The sequence below is a fragment of the Molossus molossus genome, unplaced genomic scaffold, assembly GCF_014108415.1.
Source record: "Molossus molossus isolate mMolMol1 unplaced genomic scaffold, mMolMol1.p scaffold_m16_p_9, whole genome shotgun sequence".
NCBI classification, from domain to species: Eukaryota; Metazoa; Chordata; class Mammalia; order Chiroptera; family Molossidae; genus Molossus; species Molossus molossus.
Window position 1 is genome coordinate 83,081,294 of NW_023425403.1, and position 25,750 is coordinate 83,107,043.

Sequence of the window (25,750 nt, forward strand, 5' to 3'; positions counted from 1 at the left end):
CAATTTTAATATATTATTATCATTGACTAAAGCCCATATTTTATTAGTTTTTTTTTAATTTTAATTAATGCCATTTTTCTGTTCCAATGTGTTTAGGATATGACATTACACTTGATTGTCATATCTGCATGGATGTGTTTTGATTGTGATCCTTTCTCAGACTTTCCTTGTTTTTGAACACCATGTGAATTGTGAGGAATACTGGTCAGGTATTTTATAAAATGCCTTTATATTAGAATTTGTTTCATAAAATGCTCAAGTTTCACTGGGGTTATGAGTTTTTTGAAGGAAGACCACAGAGACAATGTGCTTTTTTAATCATATCGTATTAAGGGCATATACTAGCAAAACGTACTACTGTTTATGTTCAACTTGATAACCTCACTGTGGTGGTGTTTGTCAGATTTTGCAATTGTAAAGTTACTCTTACCATCCAACTCCATCCCACTTCATATTGTAATTTAGAAGAAAGTCATTAAGAACAATCTATCTTTAAGAAGTAGGGGTTTATACCTTCTCTTCTCAAGAATAGAATTATTTAAATTGAAAAAAAATTTTTTTCCAGGGAAAAATTATTTTCTATTTATTTTTTTTTAATCTTGGAATTATATATATTATAACGGAAATGTATAAGAAACAGTAGCTAACACCAGATTTATTTATCTTTTATCCTCACCCGAGGAGTTTTTTTCCATTTTGGTTCAGACAGAGTAGGAGGTAGAGAGAGAGAGAGAAACATGGACAAGAAAGGGACACATCGAGTGGCTGCCTCTCGCACAACCCCAACCAGGGCCTGGGATGAATTGCAACCAAGGTACGTGCCCTTGGCCAGAATCGAATCTGCAACCCATTGGTCACGGGCCAACACTCTAACCACTAAGCCAAACTGGCCAGGGCACTAGCACCATATTTAATTACACATAATTAAGGGACAAGACAAAGATATCCACTTCATCACCTTAACCTTCTTCTGGAGGTACTAAGGAGTGTAATTATGCATAAAAAAATATATATAAAGCATCTAAGACAGAAAATAAAAAACAAAACTGCTTTTATTTACACAAGACATGGTCATCTATATAGAAAGCCAGAAAAATGAAGAAAAATGATTAATATTAATAAACAGTTTAATAAAAATAATAGAGAACAAAATCAATATTTAAAAGTCAATTGTCCCTGGCCGGTTTGGCTCAGCGGTTAGAGCGTCGGCCTGTGGTCCCCAGAGACCCTGGTTCGGTTCCCGCTAGGGGCACGTACCTCAGTTGCAGTTTGTCCCCGGCCCTGGTTGGGTTGTGCGGGTGGCAACTACTCGATGTGTCCCTTTCACGTCGATGTTTCTCTCTCTCTCTCTCCCTCCCACTCTATCTGAACAAAATATCAAAAAATGTCCTCGGGTGAGGATAAAAAAAAAAAAAAAAAGTCAATTGTATTTCTACATAAGAGCAACATACAACCAAGGAGAAATTTTAAAAATACTATTTACAAGAACATAAAAACATGAAATAGTAAAGGATAAATCTGAAAAAAAACAACAACAACAGAAAACTCAGTGCACTGAAATCTAAAACAACAACAAAACATGCTGACAAGTTTTAAAAGACCTACCTCAATGAATATGTTTTACTCATACTTAAGGAGATCCTATATTTTTACACCATTAGTTCTTACCAGTGAAATCTATAGATTTAGGCAATATAACTTAATATCTCTTAAGTTAATAGTGTTTTCTTTTCTTTTTTTTTTTCTGGAAATTTCCAAATTGCTTTTAAAATAAATGTAAAAAATTAGGAAGGACTTAAAAAATCAAAGCTTTGAAAGGTGAAATCAAAGTTGGGGTGCTAAAACTACTTGATTTCAAGCTAAAGTAATCAAAATAATATTGATATACAGATAAACAAAAAATTGTGGAGGATAAAAGAGTATAAAACATATCCATACATAAATGGACAACTGATTTTTGACAAAGGTGAAAATAAAATTTAGTAGTAGAAGGGTGGTCTTTACAAACACAGTATTATAAAGAGAAAATTGGACAGCTACATAAAAGAAAGTGAGCTTCAACTTAAAACTTGTATACCAAAAATAACATTAGTCAAAATCTACATGAAAACTACAAAGTTCTGGAAAACCACATAGGAGAATGTCCTTATGACCTTGTGGTACATGTATTTCTTGAAGAAAAAACAGAAGCATAATCTGTAAATATAAATTGATAAATTAGCCATCACGTTTTTAAAGAAATTCTGCTCTTCAAAAGATAATGTTAAAGAATAGAAATAAGTCACAGAAAAATTTTTCAAAGCATATGTAATAATAATATGCAAAAATGATACATAAATAAATTAAAAGATGCTTAATGTAACTAGTTACTAGGAAAATTCACATTAAAACTGTAATTAATATCCACTATACACGTATGGATTGTCTAAAAAAAAATCTGGCTATGACAAAAATTAGCAGGGATGTTGGTGTGAATGGAAAATGTTGCAAGTTTGAAAACAATTTGAAAAATTCAAGCAAATTTGAAACAATCAAGTTTAAAAACAATTTGACAATTTCTTAAAAATTTAAAGAAACACCTACCATATGATGCATCCATTACATTTTTAGGTATTTACTCAAGTGAAAAGAATATATATATATATATTCATACAATGACTTATATATATATATAAATGTTCATAGCAGTTACATTTGTAAGAAGACAAAACTGAAAACTATCATCTCTATCAATAAGTTTATGGGTAAACTAAATATGTGCTATCTATATAGTAGAAGAATGACAATAACAAAGAATGAACAATTGAAATATGCTAAAATGTTATTTTCAAAATAATTATGCTGTATAAAGAAGGCAGACATCAAAGAACACATGCTATAAATTGTATATATAAAAGTCTATAGCATGCAAATTAATGTATAATGACAGAATGCAGACTAATTAGTTATTCCTTGGGTGGTGTTTGTGGAATGGCAGATGGGCAGAAATAAAAAGGGGCATGAGGATACATTTTAGCATGATAAATATATTCATCATTTAGTATTTATTATAAGATAATAGTTTCATGAGTGTGTACATATATCAACACATCAAATTTGTACATCTTAACTATTTATAGTTTATTATATCTAAGTATACTTCAATAATAAAATAAAAACTTCTAAAATTAATAAAAGTCCTTACAATAAAAAATGAATATGGAAAAGGAGAAAGCAAAAAAAAAAGTAGAAGGTTATTTTATATCAATATCACTTAAACATATGATAAAAAGTGTTCAGCATCTACCATATTATTTATTTTTTCTGAATAAATGAATTAGTGTAAATATAAAAATACAGGCTTGCTTAGAGGATTGAAACAAAAAACCTGAGAGAACAAAGCTCATACTGGAAAAGCTGGTTTACAATGAACTAGGTTTATTGAGTTTAGAATCAATGCTATCACTAATATCACTGAGGAACGAAGCCCAGTAGTCGTGTTCAGAGGTAAATTCAAGACAGTTTGAAGTTAACCAGGGCAAACATGGTAATCCAAGAAAATTAATGCAAGATTTTTAAATCTCTTAATACATTCTAAAATTCATTCTGAAGATTGGATATTGATTATTTGAAAAGCATGTTTCTGGGATGAAACCTTAATAATAATAATTCTAGAAACATAATATATATTGGTTGATAGTTTATTGAATATATTCTATCTAATATTTTTAAATTTCTTTATTCACCAAAGCTAATTGGTATAAATATATTTGTTACACCATAAATACATTTAAAAATGCTTAATGTATGAGTTTATTTTTAAAAATTTAAATCAAAGTAGTAGTTATCATATAATTCCATATATTTACCCTTTAAATGGTTTCTAATGGAATCTACTTCCATAATCTCAAATCTAGTGATCATTCCCCTCTGGGAATCACCATACTGTTGTCTATGTCTATGAGTTTGTTTTTTGTTTTGTTTTTTGTGTGTGTTTTTTTAGCTTAATTCCTTCACCTTTTTGCATATAGCTTTAAAACTCTCCTCCCCTCTGACAGCTGCCAGTCTGTTCTCTACCTATGAGTCTGTTTCTATTTTGTTTTTTAGTTGATTTTGTTCATTAGATTCCACATATGAGTAAAATTATATGGCACTTGTCTTTCTATGACTGGTTTATTTCACTTTACATAATACTCTCAAGGTCTATCCATGCTGTCACAAAGGGTAAGATTTTCCTTTTTCTTCTTTTTGTTAATGGTCAAGTAGTATTTCATGTGTAAATATACCACAGCTCATATATCTATGCATCTACTGATGGACACTTGGGCTGCTTCTAAATCTTGGCTAATGTAAATAAGGCAGCAATAAACATAGAGGTGCATATATTCTTTCAAATTAATGTTTCAAATTTCTTCAGATCAATTCCCAGAAGCGAAATCACAGGGTCATAAGGCCATTCTATTTTTTAACTTTTTGAGGTAACTTCATACTGTTTCCACAGTGGCTGAACCAGTCTGCATTTCCACCTACAGAGTACCAGGGTTCCCTTTTTACCATGTCTTGGTCAACGTTTATTTGTGGATTTATTGATGGTAGACATTCTGACAGGTATAACGTGATATCTCATTGTGGTTTTAATTTGTGTCTCTCTGATGATTAGTGACATTGAGCATCATTTCATATCTATTGGCCTTTCAGAGAAGTGTCTATTCAAGTTCTTGGTCCATTTTTAATTGGATTGTTTGTTCTTTTGGTGTTGTGTTTTTTAAGTTCTTTATGCATTTTATATATTAACCCCTCATCAGCTGTATCACTAGTGAATATATTCTCCCATTCAGTGTCTTTTCATTTTGTTGATGAATTCCTTTGCTGCGCAAAAACTTTTGAGTTTGATATAGTCCCGTTTGTTAATTTTTTTTCTTACCTGAGGACATATAACAGAAAAAAATATTACTATGAGAAAAGTCTGAGATATTGCTGCCTATGTTTTCTTCTAGAATTTTTATGCTTTAAAGTCTAACATTTAAATCTTTAATTTAGTTTGAGTCTATTCATGTGTATGGTGTAAGAAGGTGTCTAGTTTAATTTTTTTTGTACTTTATCTGCCCAATTTTCCCAAAACCATTTATTGAATTGAATAGTTTTGCCACAATGTATGTTTTTGCCTAATTTGTTAAATAGTAATTGATTACTAGGTTTATATTGAGCTCTACCTTCTGTTTCATTAATATGTTTGTTTTTATGCCAGAATCATACTATTTGAGTACTCTGGCCTTATAGCACACTTTAATATCAGGTAGAGTGATTCCTCAGTTTTTTGTTTTTTTTAATACGTTTTTATTGATTTTTTAGAGAGAAGGGAAGGGAGAGAGGTATAGAAACATTGATGTCGAAGAGAAATATCAGTTGCTGCCCCCTGCACACCCCGTACTGGGGATTGAGCCTGCATTCTGGGCATGTGCCCTGACCAGAAATTGAACTGGGCCCTCTCGGTCCATGAGATGAGACTCAGTCCACTCAGCCACATCGTCCAGGCTCTCCAACTTTTCTCTTCCTTCTCAAGATTACTATAGTTATTCAAGGTCTTTTGTGATTCCCTATAAATTTTTGCAATATAAGTTCTAGTTCTATAAATTAAACCATTGATATCTTGATAAGAATTATGTTGAATCTATAGATTTCTTTGGACTGTATGGACATTTTAATGACGTTGATTTTTCCAGTCCATAAACATAGTGTATGCTTCCAGTTATTTGTATCTTCTTCAATTAGGTCTTTTACATCTTTTGTTAAATTTATTTCTATGTCTTTAATTTTTTTTGAAGCAATTGTGAATGGGATTGTTTTCTTAGTTTCACTTCCTGATAGTTTATTATTGTTGTATAAAAATACAACTTATTTCTGGATATTTACTTTATACCCTGCTTCTTTGACTAGTTCATTTCCTAGATCTAGCAGTTTTTTGGTGGAGTCTTGAGGGTTTTCTATATACAATATTATGCCATCTGCAAATAATGACTGCTTTACTTCTTCCTTCCAGTTTTGATGCCTTTTATTTATTCTTCTTGTTTGAATGTTGTGCTAGTACTTCCAGTATTATGTTGAAGAGTGGTTATGATGTTGAGTATGATGTTAGCTGTGGATTTTTCATGTATGGTCTTTATTGCATTGAAGTATGTTACCCCTATTCCCACTTTCGTGAGATTTTTTTATTATAAATGGGTGCTGGATTTTATTGAATGCTTTCCTGCATCTATTGCTATGATCATGTGGTTTTTATCCTTCATTTTGTTTATGTGGTGTATCCTGTTAACTGATTTGTGATTATTGTACCAACCATGCTTCTCCAGAATAAATCCCATTTGATCATCATGGATGATCTTTTTAATGTATTTGCTGGATCTGTATTGTTAATATTGTGTTGAGGATTTCAGCATCTATGTTCATCAGGGAGATTGTCATATATATTTATTTATTTATTTTTAGTGTTTTTATCTGGTTTTGGAATTAGGATAATACTGGCTTCATGAAGTGAGTGTTCCCTCCTTTTGAACTTTTTGGAATATTTTGAGAATGATAGGTGTTAGTTCTTTAAATGTTTGGTGAAATTATCCTGCAAAGCCCTCGGTGAAGGACTTTTGGTTTTTGGAAGTTTTTTGATTACTGTTTTAATTTTACTAGTTGTAATCCATCTATTCAGACTCTCTGATTCTTCTTGATTCAGTTTTGGGAGATTGTATGTTTTTAAGAATTTATCCTTATTGTCCAGATTGCTCAATTTTGGCATATAGTTATTCACAATATTTTCTTACAATTCTTTATGTTTATTTGGTGCCAGATATTACTTCTTTTTTATTTCTGATTTTATTTATTTGGGTCTTTTATTTCTATTGATGGGTCTGGTTAATGGTTTGTAAATCTTGTTTACCTTTTCAAACAACCAGCTCTTTTTTTGTTGATCATTTGTGTTTTGTTTGTTTTTTCGATACCATTTTGTTTATTCCTGGGGCCTCAGGAAGTTGTTAAAGTGAGGCCAGTGGAGTTTGCTAGGTTTAAACAAACCAAATTTGACATTGTGAAAGGAGGGCTCTGCTTTGGGCAGGCATGTGATGGGAGAATGCAGCTGTCCTAGAGCCATGCAACTCAGTCTGTCCCAGACTCTGCTGGGAGGAGATGGTGCTCCGAAGGGTGGAGCTGCGAGGAGTTGGAAGGATGGGGCCAGTGAATCTCCTGTGAGGGGGAGGTGCCAGCCAGATTTCAGGAAAATTGGGGGTGTAGCCCATGCCCAGTGCCACAAAATTCAGTTTGTCTTAGATTTTGCCCAGATTTTGGCAGAGCAAAGTTACTAAGAGTCAGGCCAGTGTGGACTTCAGAGTCTGGAGGGTGGGTCTGCAGGGAGACCAGAGGTTGGTTTTAGCAAATCTCCCATGAGAGGGCAGCACCAGTCAGGTTCACAGGAAAGTAAGGGCAATGGCCCATGCTCCAAAGTCACACAACCCCGTCACTGACATCTCTTGAGTCTGCCCAGACCTGTAAACCCAAAGAAGCCTACTCCTCAGCATAACATAAGCTCTGCAGGGTGAGGCTAGAGTGGTTCCTCAGTGTGGGGCTATTGTTTTCTGCCAGGCCGATGCCCCATAAAGGGGAGTGCTTCACCCAGGAAAGAGGGTGCCTGCAGTATGAGATAATTTCTCAGCACAGGGATTCTGACTGCTTTCCCTTCTGTTCTCTCCCCAGAGCCACAAATCTCAGACTCTCCTCAGGCAACTCTAGTCTGCTTTTAATACTAGAGCCCAGGGTGAGTGGCTGCAAACACAATTTTGTGCAATGGCCCTTTAAGAGAGCACCTGTGTCTTTAGTAGACTCCAGTCTCTCTCCCTGATGAATAGACACCCCAGCCAGATTTTATGTAGCCGTATCTTCCTGGCCCTGATTCTCTGTGCTGGGGAGCCCAGTTTGGGGTTTAGGCCTCATATTCCTCTGGTGGAACCCCCCACAGCTGGGATATCCTTCCAGAACTTAAGCCGCTGACCAAAGAAGCAGGGCTAGATTTTCTCTTTTTAAATTCTCACCTGAGGATATGTGTACTAATTTTACAGAGGAAAGGAGAGAGAGAAACATTGATGTGAGAGAGAACATCCATTTGTTGCCTCCTGTACGTGTCATGACTGGGAATTAAACTTCTAAATTTTCAGTACGTGAGACTATGCTCCAACCCACTGAGCCAGCTCTTTTTGAGTCTCCACCCTTCCTACCTGTCTTGATGTGGCTTCTCCTGTAAATCCTTGATTGTAAGACTTCTTTCCAGCTAGTTTTAAGTTGGTTATTCAGGATTATTGTTCTATAATTTAGTTGTAACTCCAGTTTGGTCCTGTAAGGAGGGGAGTATTGTTTTCACCTACTCTACCACCATCTTGGATTCTGGAAAATAATAGTTTTTGAGCCTATGGAACATAATTTGAAATATGATACTACATCATTTTTATGTCTATTATTAAGATACTCTAAAATAAAATCTGGTACAACTTTATTCTTTAGGATTTGCTATATTATAACAAATTATGCGCTTCAGAATGATTATTTTTTAAAATATCCCCCCTAATCCTAGCAATAGAGTGTCAGCCCATGGACCAATGAGTCACAGATTCAATTCCGGCCAAGGACACATACCTCGGTTGTGGTTCCTCCCTGGCCCTGGTAGGGGTCATGCGGAAGACAATCAGATGATGTGTCTCTCTCACGTCAATGTTTTTCTTTCTCTCTCTTGCTTTCTCTCCCTCTCTCCCCCTCCCACTCTATCTGAAGATAAATAAATAATATCCTTGGGTGAGGATTAAATAAATAAATAAATAAATAAATAAAATATATCGCCCTAAAGGAAATACAAGTGCTTGAAATACATGAAAGGCAATATTTAGTATATTAAAATAATAAAATATAGTGTTTACATTTTTTAAAATTTTAAAAAATGATTTAATTTTTTGAATTTAAGTATATATAAGCTTCATAAAGAAGATTTTTTCATTTTATACTTATCTGATTTAATCAATTTTTAAAATTTAGTACATCAGAGAATGGTTTAATTGGCTTGGGTTGTACAGTCAGATGGATAGTCATGATTAAATATGTTTTTCTACAGTTGTCAATAAATTTTCACTCCAAGCAATATAAATGTGTATATAATTTTTGTCTCAATAGTTCACCTATGGAAACTATGCTTTTCCCCTGATAAAATTTTGATAATTTCTAAGATCCGATAATTTTTTATCTGAATAAAAATTATAAAAATCTTAGTCAGCTTTACCTTTATTATACCTTACAATGATAAACATAGACTATAATTAACATTGATTGAGATACAAACAAGCAGTGGAAATCTGATCTTGAGTTCTACTCTTTAGCAGAATATGGCTTTATTAATGAAAATATATATGTAAACCTTCTTCTTAAAAGAAAAGTTATGATAAGCTGAAAACCTCAATATTATTTGATATAGCTTCTAGTTTTTGTATCCTCTCCATCTCAAAAGAAATTAAATAATGAGTCCATAAAATAAATATACCAATGCATTATGATACGGAAGCAAAACCACAAAGCAACAAATATATTATAATCTACAATTATTTTATATGTATATAACTAGTCTATTTTAAGATTTGTACAATTGTTGAATAATGAATTTTTATTTGTATCTGTCATTTTTAGAGCTTTGTCTCAAATAATAAGTTAAATTAGGGAAGATAATACTACATATATTATAGAGATATGTCATAAATATAAACACCTCAATTTTCAGTAGCTTTCGATAACATTTTTCCCCTAAATTTTACCTTTATAGAGTTCATGATGAAGCATTACAGTCATGCCTCCTGGCTAAAACAAATTTGACCTTGTTAATGGCTTAAAGGGAAAAATAGAATAAAACAAAAAAACAAATTTAATCAACCATGGAACACCTTTTGATTTCATAATAATCAAAGAAACATTTTATATATATATATATATATATATATATATATATATATATATAAATGTTTTGTTAATTGTATGGTGAGGAATCTTAAATAATCAAATCAACTGACTAAAAAAGAAAAGGAAAAGAAAACAAATGTCTACAGAGTCAGTAAACTATTAAACCAATTTTCAGCGATCAGAATCTTAAATATGATAATAAATGCCAGCAGATATTCTTTTTGTAAACCATATTATTTACTATATGTCTGCTTTAAGATTAATTGTTCTTCATTTTTCATTTCTTCCCACCACCTAAAGTTTTGTCCCCCATTGTCAGTGGTTTAAAAAGTAACCTTGAAAATACTTTGAAACTTAAGGACATAAAAAAATAAGCTCCTCCACAAAACAGTGAGAATATTGGTAAAAATGATCAAAATGAACTTTTTCAGCACTCTAGAAATTTACCAAAGATTAATTGAAAAAGTGTTTATTCAAGAAAGACACCTGAATCACACTAAAAACAAGCTTTATGGTAGTTTAATTGCCTTATCCTATTTCCCGAATTCAGCTGCATTGTAGCATTGAATTCAGCAGCCTTGCAACAATAATAGCCATCCAGATCAGCAGCCTAACAGTCCTTGGAAATGAAAACATGGCTTTGGAGCCTCTCAAACAGCCCCACTTTCAGAGAGCTTCACTATTGGAGTTGGTTGGCAGTTTCCTAAAAATCACAGTCACAGAGCTTTTCTGAAGTGACATCAGAGTTCTCTCACTATTCCCAGGGCATCCTAGAAAAAAACCAGTGGCAAATGTTTAATATCACAGCTGCTTGAGGTGTAAATACCATTTGGGACAAACAAGAGGCTTGCTAGAAAAAAAAAGAAAAAAAAGAAAAGAAACTTAAAAAAATTGGAAAATGAAACACCTACAGCATCATTGAGAAAATGCAACATATTCTGAGACTCTAGAGTCCCACCTCACCTTTGTCTGCAATAACAAGGAGACCCCACCTCCTCACCATGGGTGTCAGTGGAGATTCAGTGGTAACCTGGGCTTCTCTCACCATCTGGCAAAAACAAGGCAAGGCTCTTTCTTGCAAGAACAGTGTCAGAAAAGATCAGTCAGAACAGGACATTTAAGTAAGACCCAGACTTTAATGACAACACACAAATGTCTAGGCTTCATTTGAAATCAGTCATTACACAAAGAATCAGGGATATCTCAAACTGAATTCAGAAATCGAAAATTGATTGATGACAACACTGAGGTGACAGGGACAGCTGATAAAGATTTTAAAACAAGCTTTATTAAAAGCCTTCAGTGAACATTTATGAACACGATGAAAAGAAATGAAAATACAAAATGCCTCTTCAAATAAATTGAATAAATAAAGAACTAAATAGAAAAGTTACAACTCAAAAGTATAATGACCAAAATAAGAAGCCCAGGGGAAATCTCAGTAGCAGAATGGAGGTAATATAGTGAGAGCAAAACAATGATGAAAACCAGTGAACTTGAAGACAGAACAAGAGATGTTATGCAATCTAAACAACATAGAGAAATAGGCTGGAAAAGAAAGTGAACAAAGCTTCTGGAGCCTTCTGGACAATAACAACAAATTTAACATTCATGTAATGTTTTTCTGGAAGGAGAGATAAAATAAATAAATAAACTGTATAAGTAGTTGAAGAAATAATGGCTGAAAACTCTCCAATTTCTGTAAGAGAAATAAACCTACAGATTTAAAAAGTTAAATATAAAGGCAAATAAATCTACACCAGAATACATCATAATTACTTTCTGAAAACTAAATACAAAGGATGTCTCCAAATCAGCCACAGAAAAATGATAGTGTACCTATAGAAAAAAAAAAAAAATTTTGCATAACATGTATTCCATGTCAGAAACTATGGATATCAGAAATAATAGATAAATAAATTTTTTATATGACACACAAAAAACACTGTCTATTCAGATTACACCCACTAAAAATACCCCTCAGGAATAAAGGGGAAATCAAAAGATTCTCACATTAAGGAAAATAAAGAATTTACTGGCAGCGTAACTACCAGTAAAGAAGGGATAAAGCAAGTTCTCCAAACAGAATGGAAATGCTAAAAGATGAAATCTTGAAACATCAGGAATGAAAAAAGAATGTCATCAAAATGGGCAAATACATAGGCACTAATACTCTTCTTGTGTTTTATAAATTGTGTTTAATGCTTAAGTACAGATTATAGCACTGTCTAATGTGGTCTTCTACCACCCTAACACACCACAATTGTTTATTTTTTATCATATCATTTCTGTTTAAAGAACTTCCTTTTTCAATGGAACTATCTTTCAATCTTTAAGGGTGTATCTGCTTGTGAAAATGTCTTTGTTTTTCCTTTGTCTGAGAATGTCTTTGTTTTGTTTTTGCCAAATGCTCCATTCACTATTGACAGAAATGTTCTTTCAGCATAAAAAATGTGCCACTTTGTACTTGCCATTATGGTTTCAGATGAGAAATCGGCTCTTATTTGAACCAGTATTCACCTTATAGGTAATATGTCATTTCTCTCTCGTTGCTCTCAAGACAATTTCTTTCCCTTTCATTTTCAAATATTTTAGGATGTGTCTTGGTGTGGATTTCTTTGCATTTATTCTGTTCGGGGTTCATTCCAAACATATAAGATTAGGTCTTCTGTCAAATTTGAGAATTTATTAGCCATTGTTACTTATAGCACTCTTGCAGTCCCACTCTGCCTCCATTCCTTGGACTAAAATGATGCAATATTTTATCTTTTATTGTTGGTCAAAGCCCTCTGAGGTTCTGCTCATCTTTTTTCAGTCTATTTTCATGATGCAGTTCAAATTAGGTGAATTCTATTTACCTCAATTTCACCAATTCTATGCTTTGTCATCTCCATTATGTTACTGATTACATTCAGTAAATTTTCGGGGGGTTATTATGTTTTTCAGTTCTATACTTCCATAATTTCAAATTTCTTACCTCAGATTTTCTTTTTTTCTCATTTGTTGCAATAGAATTTGTCCTTGATTGTTGAAGTAGTTCTATATTTTCTGTAAAATCCTTGTGATAATTTTTTTTTTTTTATCCTCACCCGAGGATATTTTTCCATTTTTTGTTCAGATAGAGTGGGAAGGAGAGAGAGGAAGAGAGAGAGAGAGAGAAACATCGATGTGAAAGGGACACATCGAGTGGCTGCCACCCACACGACCAACCAGGGCCGGGGACAAACTGCAACCGAGGTACGTGCCCTTAGCGGGAACCGAACCCGGGTCTCTCTGGACCGCAGGCGGATGCTCTAACCGCTGAGCCAAACTGGCCAGGGCATCCTTGTGATAATTTTAACATCCCATTCATCTTGTTTGTATCAATTGACTATCTTTTTTGATTTGTATTTTAATTTTCTTGATTCTTTGTGTAGTGGGTGATTTTTTATTGTATAATGTTTATTTTGCCTATTTATTAGGGGATTCTGGATCTTATTTAAATATTTTATTTTGCCAAACAATCACACTTGCTTAGGTTTAGTATGACAATTTTGACCTACTAGTGTGGGTTGTAGCACAAATAGTAAAGATGACAATTCAGCATTTTCCAATCCAAAGATGTGTGACTTTATTTCTATATTTGTGAAAAGAAAAGAAAAAAAAAGACACAAACAGAAAGTGTCATGAGAGCTATTTTCATTTTGTTGTAAAAAATCAAACTAATTTCAGTATTCTGGCAGTATATGAAGACCAAAATATTGACAGGGCCAGTCAAAATTTCAAATTTAATAGAAATATTGTTCACATACAGAAGTATTAGTACTTTATGAACTAAGGCCTCCAAAGAAGAAAGGTCCAAGTTTCTGGAACATATTGTGAAAGTATAATTGTGTCCTTGTGAAAGGAGACATCACTACAAGTATTCATAAACTCAATTATTTAAATTTAGTGAGAAACAACACTACATAATAGCCACTAGTTCAGAAAACATACCACGTCTGGCTGTACAACTGTCCTACCACACAAGCTGTTGAATTCTAATTGGTGCCATAACTGTGCATTCAGTAGGTTATTTCATTCTTTTATATGACCAGCTGCTTCTTGTAAACAAATCAGTAATTTGCAATTTTCTAAGAAACAGTAAAACCATTAGCAACAGTTTAAGTATGTATGTCTGATCTCTGTTTTTCTTTCTAGGCAAAAGGAACTCTATCCACTCTGAGAATTTACTGGCTTTTTTGGACCATCCTTTTAAAGGATTTTTAAGATATAATTTTCATAAAGTAATACAAACTAAACTCATTTTATATAAAACTTCTAAGATATTTTTGTAACTAGAAAAGATAATGTTGAATTATGATTAGAAAAATCAGCCAAAAAAAAAAAAAAATACACATCTATAATCTAAGGTCAAAGAAATGATAATGATACCAATCAATGAAATGATGCTCAATTACACTGATTAAAAGAGAACCATATTTTTAAAATACAATTAGATACCATTTTCATGTGCCAGAAAAAAAAAAAAGTCCTTATACATTGTTGCTTGTCATATAAATGGATTTGCTATAAAAAGGAAACTGAAACTTGGAATTATCTTAATATACATGGTAATATAAGTACATGTGAAAATGTAATCTGTACATAAAGTATTTATTGCAGGCTTGTTTATAGAAGTAAATTGTTCAGAAAGAGCCAAACTGACTATCAAGGAGAGACCTTTGAACTAACTGTGTAGATCAGAGTTGGACAAGGAGAGCCTGTCTGTTTTTGTGCATGACAATTTATTGGAACACAGCCACATCCATTTGTTACATATTATATATGACTGTTTTTATGCTACAACCACATTGTTGAGAAGTTGTGAGAAAGGCTGTTTAATCCACAAAGTCTAAAATATTTGCCAGCTGATCCCTTGTTAAAAAGTGTGACCAGTAGTACAAATTCATATTATAGATCACAAAAAATCACTTCAAGGGAATAAATTACTTCTAAATATTGTTCAAAGGATAAATCTTCATGATATATTAGGAGAAAAGAAAAAAACAAAGAAAAATGCATGCAATGTGATATACAAGGTAGGGCAAAAGTAGGTTTATAATTGTGCTTACACAAACTTATTCTTGCATTATTATTTATTGTATTATTTTCCATAGGAACAGCTGTTAACCTACTTTTGTCTTACCCTGTATATGTTTACACAGAGATATCATATATTTTTGTATATATAATACATATAAATGCATTCATTTGTTGACTTGCAATTTTATAGAAATGCATCTCTAATATGTAGTTTTAAAAAGCATAATAAAAGTCTAACGCCAATTAAGTGTGCTGTATTCATAACAAATAAAATAATCAAAATATAATTTTATATTAGGATGTATCATTCTCTGTATGTTGTATTTTTTTTTCTGTATTTTATCTGTTTCTGTTTAATCTAAATCCTGGACACATTTGGTCTATTCATCTGTTATGTGATCAATATGTTCCCCACAGCCCCTAGTTATAAAGGATTTTCATACATGATACCACTTGCTATTGTTGTAGGAGAACTCTTGAGAAGTATGGTTCTCAGTTGTTTGTAAAATTGTTATGAACAACTATCCCCTGGTAGGGCAAAAAAGTAAGTTTGTACAATGTGGATATTTTTGTATTTATTATAAAGATATGCTACACAAGCATATGTAGGGATATATTATTTAATATTGAGTACAAAATTGATTTTCAGACTTTAACATTTTACCAAAAAGGAGAATATCTTGTTTATTTGTGTGTAAATGAAAACTGCTGCTTGAAAGTAAATTATTACTTTCTTGCTTTTCCTTTTCTCATATATCTATCTAACTTTTCATTATTTTTCTGCAATTTTTCTACCTGGTTTATTTTCTGTTTATTTTCACACACAGAAAGGGAAATAACAATTGAATGTGTTTGTGTATGATGTGTGTGTCTACATATAACTTCATTTTACAAAGCTGTTATAACATTAGAAAATAGATTTATGATTAATTGAAATATAAAATTATTAGTGCACATTCTAATAACATTAAAAACAATACATAATTTATTTTATTCCATTAATACAACATTCAGAAAAAGCATTTATTTTATTTATTTATTATTATTTTTAATCCTCACTGGAGAATATTTTTCCATAGATTTTCAGATAGAGTTGGAAGGGAGGGAGGGAGGAATAGAGAGAAACATTGATGTGAGAGCCTCCCACATGACTCTAATTAGGGCTGAGGATTGAATCCCAGCCGAGGTATGTGCCCTTGACCAGAATCAAACCCATGACTCTTTGGCCCATGGACTGACACTCTAACCCCTGAGCCAAACCAGCCAGAACCAGAAAAAGCATTTAAATTCAGTCTATCAGAAGACATATTGGTAACCCTGATCTATATTTTAAGTTATTTTCTGCCTGTTTTACATTTTATTTTGATTGAGATGTTATTTACCAAATTGTAAATTAAAGGTTTTATTTTTTTTAAATATAATTATAAATTATTTATTTATTTACGTCAAAGTCCTGCATAGAATATCTGGACGTCTTAGTCTGTTTGGGAACTTATAATAAGAGTACCATAGAATGGGTGGCTTAAACAACAAACATCAAATTCTCATAATTCTAGAAGCCAGGAAATCCAAGATCAAGAAATTGGCAGATTCAGGGTTTGGTGAAAGTGAGCTTCTTGGTTCATATGTGGCCGTCTTTTGTAATTATTTTTACCTTTTCCTGAGCCAGGTTAGGATAAAGCCCATAAGTGATTCAGACAGGACCTATCTAATGGTGGCACAGAGGCAAAACTCCCAAATTTCCTCTTAGGCAAATCTTTATATTTTTCTAAAACAAAATCAAATAACCTCCTGCTTCAAACCCTATCAAATAATTTACATTTTATTTAACATTTTTTACATAATATGTAATACCATACATATATCAATGTAAAAGAAATGTCAATATTAAGAATTGGTGTTTATGTAGGTCAAGGTGTAATACAAGAAAAAAAAAAACTTTCTGGTGTTCCTAGCTATGGAGGATTATGTACAGTGACTATAAAGTCTTTTTAAAGGATGGATCAGAAGTAAGGGCACAGGCACTGGCATTTGTTTGCAAGAACCCATCTCTGGGCTTGTTATCTAGAGGTCAGGGGGGGTCACTGTTATTGCTGGACCACTGTCACTGCCAACAATGCCTCATACCTTCCGATGTGAATGGCCTGTGTAGCTGCTACAAACAGATATCTGGGGGATTTGCATGTCAGCTGCCATGAACAAAGAGGCATTTTTTAATTTCTGCCACCAAATCTTGTACAACCACCTCAAATTGGCATAACTTCATTCAGCTACAAGAGATTCTGAGAAAATTAGTTTTAGGTTTCTCCTGGTAGAAGAGGATGAGCCAGCTAATCAAATTATCAACCTCAGAAGTTAAAGGGATTTATCCCAATATTTTATCTTTTATTAGAAATGTTCCAGAGTGAAAGGCAATCCCACCCAATTTCTTATAAATCCTCATTTGCAAAAGCTTCTGTAATTGAATCCATTCAAGATATCCTAAGTCTCTACTTGTAGTGTTTCTGAGAAGTTTTTGATAATGAGAACTAAAATTTGAGAATATATTAAGGTATCAGAAAGTTTTCTGACTTTGCTCCACTCTTCAAGTGTTATAATTGGTCTCCAGTTAACAAAATAAAAAGCAGAATACCAACTACGCGGCCATCTCTCTACAGACTTCTAAACAACTGTTCATGCTTTGTGCTTGCCCAGAGTTGAGGTCCACTTTCTCTTGTTTAGCTTTTATCAGAAATATTGTTGAATAATGGACGTTTTAACTTCCAAATTTTTGATTTTTACAAAAAGTGTTATATCTTTTTAAGTTTTTTTTTTTGGTCTGAATATAACAGCAAAATCACGATAAACACTAAAATATTTTTCACTTGCACCTCATTGCATTTTGAATATTATCAGGAAGAGTTAATAATGTAAATACATGGTTTTATGTTATAATTTACATGTACTTAGCTTGAATAAAAAAGATTTGCAGTAACGTTGTCAGTAGCACACATAGTTTGTACAGTATAAAAAGAGTAACTTGGCTGTTTTACAGTAAATATTCCTGTTCTCCAGAACTTACACATAAGCAACAGATTTGAAACAAAATATATGTATTGAATGTATACTCTTCGTGAGTATATTTGTACTAAAAAAAAAAAAAAAAAAAAAAAGGAAAGGAAACATTGCATAGGACAGGTGGTAAATGTTGATGTTTTGAGTGTGTAATGGTTGATTACATTTTACTTTTTTCTTGAGATGAGGAAACAAAGAATTGATTAGAAAGAAAATGTAGTTGGGCCAAAGAAACACACACAAGCAAGTCACAACTTTTTTTTTTTATAAAGTGTTTTTTAATTTATTTTTTAATTTATTAATTTGTTTTTGTTACAGATGTTTATCATTTTTCCCCCATTGACACCCTTTTCGCCCCTCCCCCCGTCCCATCCCTAGCTTTGTTGTCTATGTTCGATGGTCATGCATACATGCATGAAAGTTCTGTGGTTTATCACTTTCCCTGCTACCCCCCACTCCTCAGAGGCTTGTTAGTCTGTATCCCACCTCTATGTCTCTGGGTTAATTTTGTTCATCAGTTTGTTTAGTTCATTATATTCCACAAATAAGTGAGATTGTGTGATATTTGTCTTTCTCTGCTTGGCTTGTTTCACTTAGCATAATACTCTCTAGGTCCCTCCATGTCGTCTCAAAGGATAAGAGATCTAAGTTATAAAGAAAAGCTTAGTCAAGGTCTATATTATTGGCCTTCTATAGTACATAATTATAAGGGACAAATTCCTCTAATGTAAGGCTGAAGTTCCTGGATGGTACTCTGGGAGGTAATATAATTTGTATTCAGATTGTACTTGGAAACATACCAGATCAATAGTTCAAATTAGAAATGTGACACAGTGATTGAGCTTATTGCTATTTTAATATAAATATTGATATCTAAATATCACCTTTTTAATACAAGTTCAAAAGTCAGTGCACACTCTTCTATAAACTTAAGTGGCTGTTATGGGAATAATTAATTTTTCTTCTATATTTGGATTATGACTCAGAAATTGCTACCATAATCTACTCAATGTGTATTTTTAGCTTTATAGCTACAAAAATTATAGTTATGTGATCAAACTGTCCAAATAAAATACAAAATTTGAGATTTAAATATTAACGTTTAAACATAATTTTTTTTTTTTCAGAATATCCCTTATATTTGGTCTCTAAAGATAGATGAATGTGATTTTTTACAACTCACCAAAACTGTTTATGTAACTAGATATCCTAGCTCAATACAAGTAGTGGTAAGTGTTGTAAGAACAATTAGAAAAAATGGTATGCTGCTGATTTATCATTTCAATTGCACAAAAGTTAATATTCCAACATTCTATTTGTTTTTACTTAAGAACACTGAAAAGTAATGAAAATAAACTAGTTAATATTAGAAGTGCTTATAACAATAAAAAATAAATATCAAACTAGTCCATAAAATTTCAGTGGTCCATGGCTTCATTATTCACCTCCATAATCAATTAGTCAGAAAATAGACCATGTATGAAATAAATGCAATGAGACATGATATTGTATACATCCATAATAAAAAGTTAAACTTTGATCATAATTTTTTATAAGTATAGATATGTTTGATTTAATTCTTTCCTGAGTTATCTCATTCCTGAGTTCTTTACTAATTCCATTTCTTATATTAGTTCATGCATTTTATCATTTTATTAACTTTACTCATTTACAATAGAAGCTAATGGTTTTAAATCTATTTTGTGAACACATATATTTTTAACATGTCTTTATATTCTGCAGTAAAGTAATTCTATTTTTTGTTATAAAAACATTTTATGGGCTTCGACCTTAGTACTTTCATGCTGTTCATTTTTTTGTGTGTGAAATTAGTTTTCTTGGTTGTTTAGAATAAAACATTTTCAGGGTAGCTATTCTGATTTTTCAGAGTACACTCTTCTGTCATTTGTTACTGTAATGTTCCAAAATATAGTGGTTTGGCTTTTCAGATTCCCTGGCTCTATAATCATCCTCCACTATTCTTTGTAGTATTTCTCTCTCAATTGTTTCTGTTTTGCCTATAACACTCCATTGTGTTTACTGCCCAACACGTTCCCCTAACTCTGGGTTCTCGTGCTGAAACAGAGTCTGAAACCTCAGTTTCCCAAGATTATAGGAGCTGGACTGCTTTACCTCCCTTAGTCCCTGTTGCAAACTTGGGTCGCAGATGCCATTGGAAAGGGCAGACCACCACCTCCTCACTAGTCTGGGGTCTCCAGTTCTCTGGTTTGTCAGGCCCTCTCTTAGCTCCAAGAGCTAGCAGTCAATTCAGTGTCATAGTCGGGTCTCGCCTTTTCATTCAACATCCCAAATCAACGTTTGCTTTTGCTGTGATTGTCATGGTGATGAGTGTGTTCAGCTTCTGTGTCTGGTCTTCATTTCAGATCATTAGACATGTGTGTATTCTCATATAGGCTCTTTTCATATTTTTTGTTCATCTCATTGCCTTCAATGAAGTAGATTCTTTTAAAAATATATTTTTTTTCTTTATTGATTTCAGATAGAGAGAAACGGAGAGGGAGAGAGAGAAATAGAAACATCTATGAGAAAGAATATTGATTGGCTGCCTCCTGCATGCCTCCCACTGGGGACTGGGACCACAACCTGGGCATGTGCCCTGATGGGAATCGATCCGGTGACCTCTTGGTGCATGGGTCAATGCTCAACCACTGAGCCACACTGGCCAGGTGCAGATTCTTTTTTTCTTTTTATTCATTTATTTTTTTTTACTGAAAGGATTACAGATCCCCCCCCCCACCCATTGACCCTATCCTTCCCGCTCCACCCACCCACCCGAGACCTTCACTGTTTTAACAGTCTCCATCACTTGGCTCTTGTTCTTCAAGATCATGGGTATGATGGAATGGGAGTGTCTGACTGGCAGCTATAACCAGAATTGATTTTCCAGCTCTGCAGTCTTTAATCACTTTAAATTTCATTCCCATACCATCCACTCCATGTAGTCTTTTAATGACAACATGAACAGTGGATTATTTTGCATTTACGAACCATATGAACAAAACAACATGAGATTAAGTCAGCACAAGAGAAAATGATGCAGTCAGGAGAGTATGAGGCTGCCACAGGCATAACACGGCTTCCTCTTTAACAGCAAGCATTTTGTGTATAAGTAGAAAGAGTATACTTCCAAAGCTAAAATGAAAGTATAGTACAGTAAATACATAAACCAATAACGTAGCCATTTGCTATCAGTTTAAGTATTATGTGAAGCACATAATTGAATGTGCAATACTTTTATATGGCAGGCAGCGCAGTAGATTTGTTTACAACAGAATTACACATTGAGCTATGATGTTAAGGTGGTTATGACATCATTAGAAGAGAAGTTATTTTTCAGTTTTGTGTAGTCTACGGGACTACCTTGTATATGTGGTCAACTGTGCACTGAAATATAGCTCTGTGGCCAATGATTGTAACTTTGTATTTTTTTAATGTGAAATTCAAAAAAATATCTAAGTCAGTTAATCAGTTTTAAAAAATAATTAATTATGCAAAGTTCTGAGATATTTTGCCAAGAAATTTACAATGTGGAATTAATATGAAATATTGTTCATATATGAGGAACACTTATAGTGAACAAAAACATTTCATATTTTTTAAATGCTGTATTTATAAGATGCCAAACAAGTAGTTGACTTCATTTTCGGTTTTCAGCTTCCTCTATGAAGTAATGAACACATACTAAATTCACTATTATTCTCCCGTGAAACTGACACTGCTCATCTTAAATGCTGCTTTAAAAATATCCATCACAGCTTGCATAAATTAAAGAGTCATACTGTTTGAAGACATGAAATTAAAACTCAGGAATTTCTCACATTTAATTTTAAACTCGATGTTCCCAGATACACATCTTCTGAACAGTCCATTAATCAGAAAAGCTTGAAACGATTCATCATAGTTCAGTGTAACAATTCTTTCATATGTTCCTATCTTTGTTGGGCTATACATTTTGAAAATTGCTTACTCTTGGGCATTTTCTCCATCTGAAGATAAAATATCATGCCATCAACCTAAAATCTCTTCTGTAATGATCTGAAATGTGCTGTTCATTTTTTAAGACATTCTGGAAAGCTGACAAGCTCAGTCAGCATTTGAATCATCTCCAGCTTGAAATATTTGATTATTAAAACATGTCTTCATTATTATAAATTGCATTCTGATACATATAAAAGAAAAAACAACATTCTTCATAATGAAAGAATACAAACTATGTGGTAAAGATTACAGGTGCTAGCTCTAATTGCCCTGGCCTTTTAGGTTTCAGTGGCAGCATGGGAGAGGCAAAACTATTAAGCAGCCAGAAAGAGAGTAGCTGACATTCCAGACTCCATAACTTCCACCAAACTAAGTGCGAGACTTGCGTTGTATAATATCTTCCCCAATCTTCAATCATGTTCATTACCTCCCTCCCCTGACAGTCCAAGCCTAGTATAAAGGGAGACTAATGGGGAAAGCTCTTCTTATATATCTTGCAAAGCTTTTGTTAATAAACACAGGACTGCCTTTTTCTCTGGTGATAAATGCTACACCTTGTTCTGAAGACATTCGTGACACTGAACCCAGCGCAATGCAAATACTGGTCTTGATTCTGAAAATATACATCATTGCACCGGTTTCTGCACCTGATTACCCAAGCCTCTATTCACGCCCCAGCCACAGCTACAAGGGAAACGTGGTAACCTGTGTTCAGCTATATAGTGAATTCAATATTTGCTTCAAATGCAGGTAATTACTGAAGTGTAGAGAGACCATTCAGATGCCATGCAGCCACCAAGAATATCGATCATGAACCATTTTAAAAGTGTTTCTATTTTATGTCAACAAACATTTTTACAAGCAGTTATACATCAATCACATTATAGATGTGCTTTATAAACATTTCACTCAAAGAGCAGTTATCCTTGTTTTTCGTTGTGTTTAATGTTATATTTGAACATGGAAGCAGAACGATACAGTGTAATTCCTCTCAAGTTTCTTCACATCATGGAGCATCCAGTAAATGAAAATAGTGGTACTACATTGGGGTAGTCTTGCAAGGCTATTATTGCTGCTCCAGAGTTGGCCCAGATGTCTCAGTGCCCTAAAGTAATCAACATCTTGGCTTACCTGTCACCTATTCACAGCCTTTCAGTTGGGAAACTTTCTTTACCTTGTGTGAATCAATTAAATTCTAAGGTCTTTATATCCTGATTAAAAAAAAAAGGAATTTAAAATGTATAAGTATATCTAGATCTTGGGAATAATAAATATAAAAATAAGTAGATGTTGATTCAAAACAATTAAGACCATTGTAGAACTAAACAGAATAGGCAGATATTAATGTTATTGCTATATTAGTAGTATGAAGTATAACTTCTATTAAAATTGCCTGGATTTACCCGGCCAGTGTGACTCAGTGGTTAAGCATTGATCCATGCACCAAGAGGTCACCAGTTCGATTCCCAGTCAGAGAACATGCCCAGGTTTTGGGCCCGATCCCCAGTGGGAGGCATGCAAGAAGAGGCCAATGTATAAGGCATCAATGTTTCTCTCTCTCTCTTTCTCCCTTTTCTTTCCTCTCTCTCTAAAATCAATAAAAAATAAATAAATAAAATAAAATTGCCTGGATTAGTTTTTAAAACAGATATAAAAAGGGTGTAATTTTTTTTACACTCTTTTTTTAAATTTATTAATCTTTGTTACAGATGTTTCTCCTTTTCCCCCACTGATTCCCCCCTCCCCCACCCTCCCTGCCCCATCCCCAGATTGTTGTCCATGTCCATTGTTCATGCATACATGCATATAAGTTCTGTGGTTCATCCCTCCCCCACCGCCCCCCTCTTTAGTGGATTGTCAGTCTGTACCCCGCTTCCGAGTCTCTGGGACTACCCCCTTCCTCAGACTGTTATGTTCAATATATTCCACAAATAAGTGAGATCATATGAAACTTGTCTTTCTCTGTTTGGCTTGTTTCACTTAGGATGATACTTTCAAGGTCCCTCCATGTAGTCTCAAAGGATAAGAGATCTTTCTTTTTACCGCTGCATAGCACTCCATGGTGTATATGTACCACAGCTTTTTGATCCATTCGTCTACTGATGGACACTTGGGTTGTTTCCAGATCTTAGCGATTGTAAATAGTGCTGCTACAAAGATGGGGGTACATATATTCTTTCTGATTGGTGTTTTATGCTTCTTAGGGTATATTCCTAGAAGTGGGATCACTGGGTCAAATGGAAGATCAATTTTTAATTTTCTGAGGTGACACCATATTGTTTTCCATAGTGGCTGCACCAGTCTGCATTCCCACCAGCAGTGCACTAGAGTCCCCTTTTCTCCACAGCCTCACCAACACTTGTTGTTTGATGATTTGTTGATGGTGGCCATTCTGACAGGTGTGAGGTGATACCTCATTGTTGTTTTGATTTTCATCTCTCTGATGATTAGTGATGATGAGCATTTCTTCATATATTTCTTAGCCATTTGTATGTCCTGTTTGGGGAGGTGTCTATTTAGTTCCTCTGCCGATTTTTTCATTGGATTCTTTGTCTTCCTTTTGTGGAGTTGTATGAGCACTCTATATGTATTGGAAATTAACCCCTTATCTGATATATCATTGGCAATTATGTTCTCCCATACAGTGGGTAGCCTTTCCGTTTTGATGATTGTATCTTTCGCTGTGCAGAAGCTTTTGAGTTTGATGTAGTCCCATGTGTTCATTTTCTCCTTTGTTTCTATTGCCTTAGGTGATGTGTCAGTAAAAATTCTGCTGTGTATGATGTCTGGAATTTTGTTGCCTACAGTCTCTTCTAGGATTTTTATGGATTCATGAGTTACACTTAAGTCTTTTATCCATTTTGAGTTTATTCTGGTGTCGGGTGTAAGTTGATCGTCTAGTTTCATTTTTCTACAAGTAGCTGTCCAATTTTCCCAGCACCATTTATTAAAGAGGCTGTCCTTACTCCACTGTATGCTTTTGCCACCTTTGTCAAATATTAATTGAGCATATTGCCTTGGGTCCATTTCTGGATTCTCTATTCTGTTCCACTGATCTATATACCTGTTCTTGTGCCAGTACCAGGCTGTTTTGATTATAGTGGCTTTGTAGTATAACCTGAAATCTGGTATTGTGATTCCTCCAACTTTGTTCTTCCTTTTCAAGATTGCTGTGGCTATTTGAGGCCTTTTTTGGTTCCATATGAACTTTTGAAGTAATTGTTCTAATTCTGTGAAGTATGCTGTTGGTATTTTGATGGAGATTGTGTTGAATCTATATATTGCTTTGGGTAATATGGACATTTTAATGATGTTAATTCTCCCAATCTATGAACAGGGTAGGTGCTTCCACTTTTTTATATCTTGCTCCATTTCTTTTTTCAATGGCCTGTAGTTTTCTGCGAATAGGTCCTTTATTTCTTTGGTTAAGTTTATCTTAACCAAAGTTTAAGTTTATTCTTTGGTTAAGGTATCTTAATTTTTTTGCCGCAATGGTAAATGGGATTGTTTTCTTAGTTTCTCTTTCTGTGAGTTCATCATTGGTGTATAAGAATGCCATTGATTTCTTGACGTTAATTTTGTATCCTGCTACTTTGCCAAATTCATTTATTAAGTCTAGTAAACTTTTGGTGGAGTCTTTGGGGTTTTCTATGTACAGTATCATGTCATCTGCAAATAATGA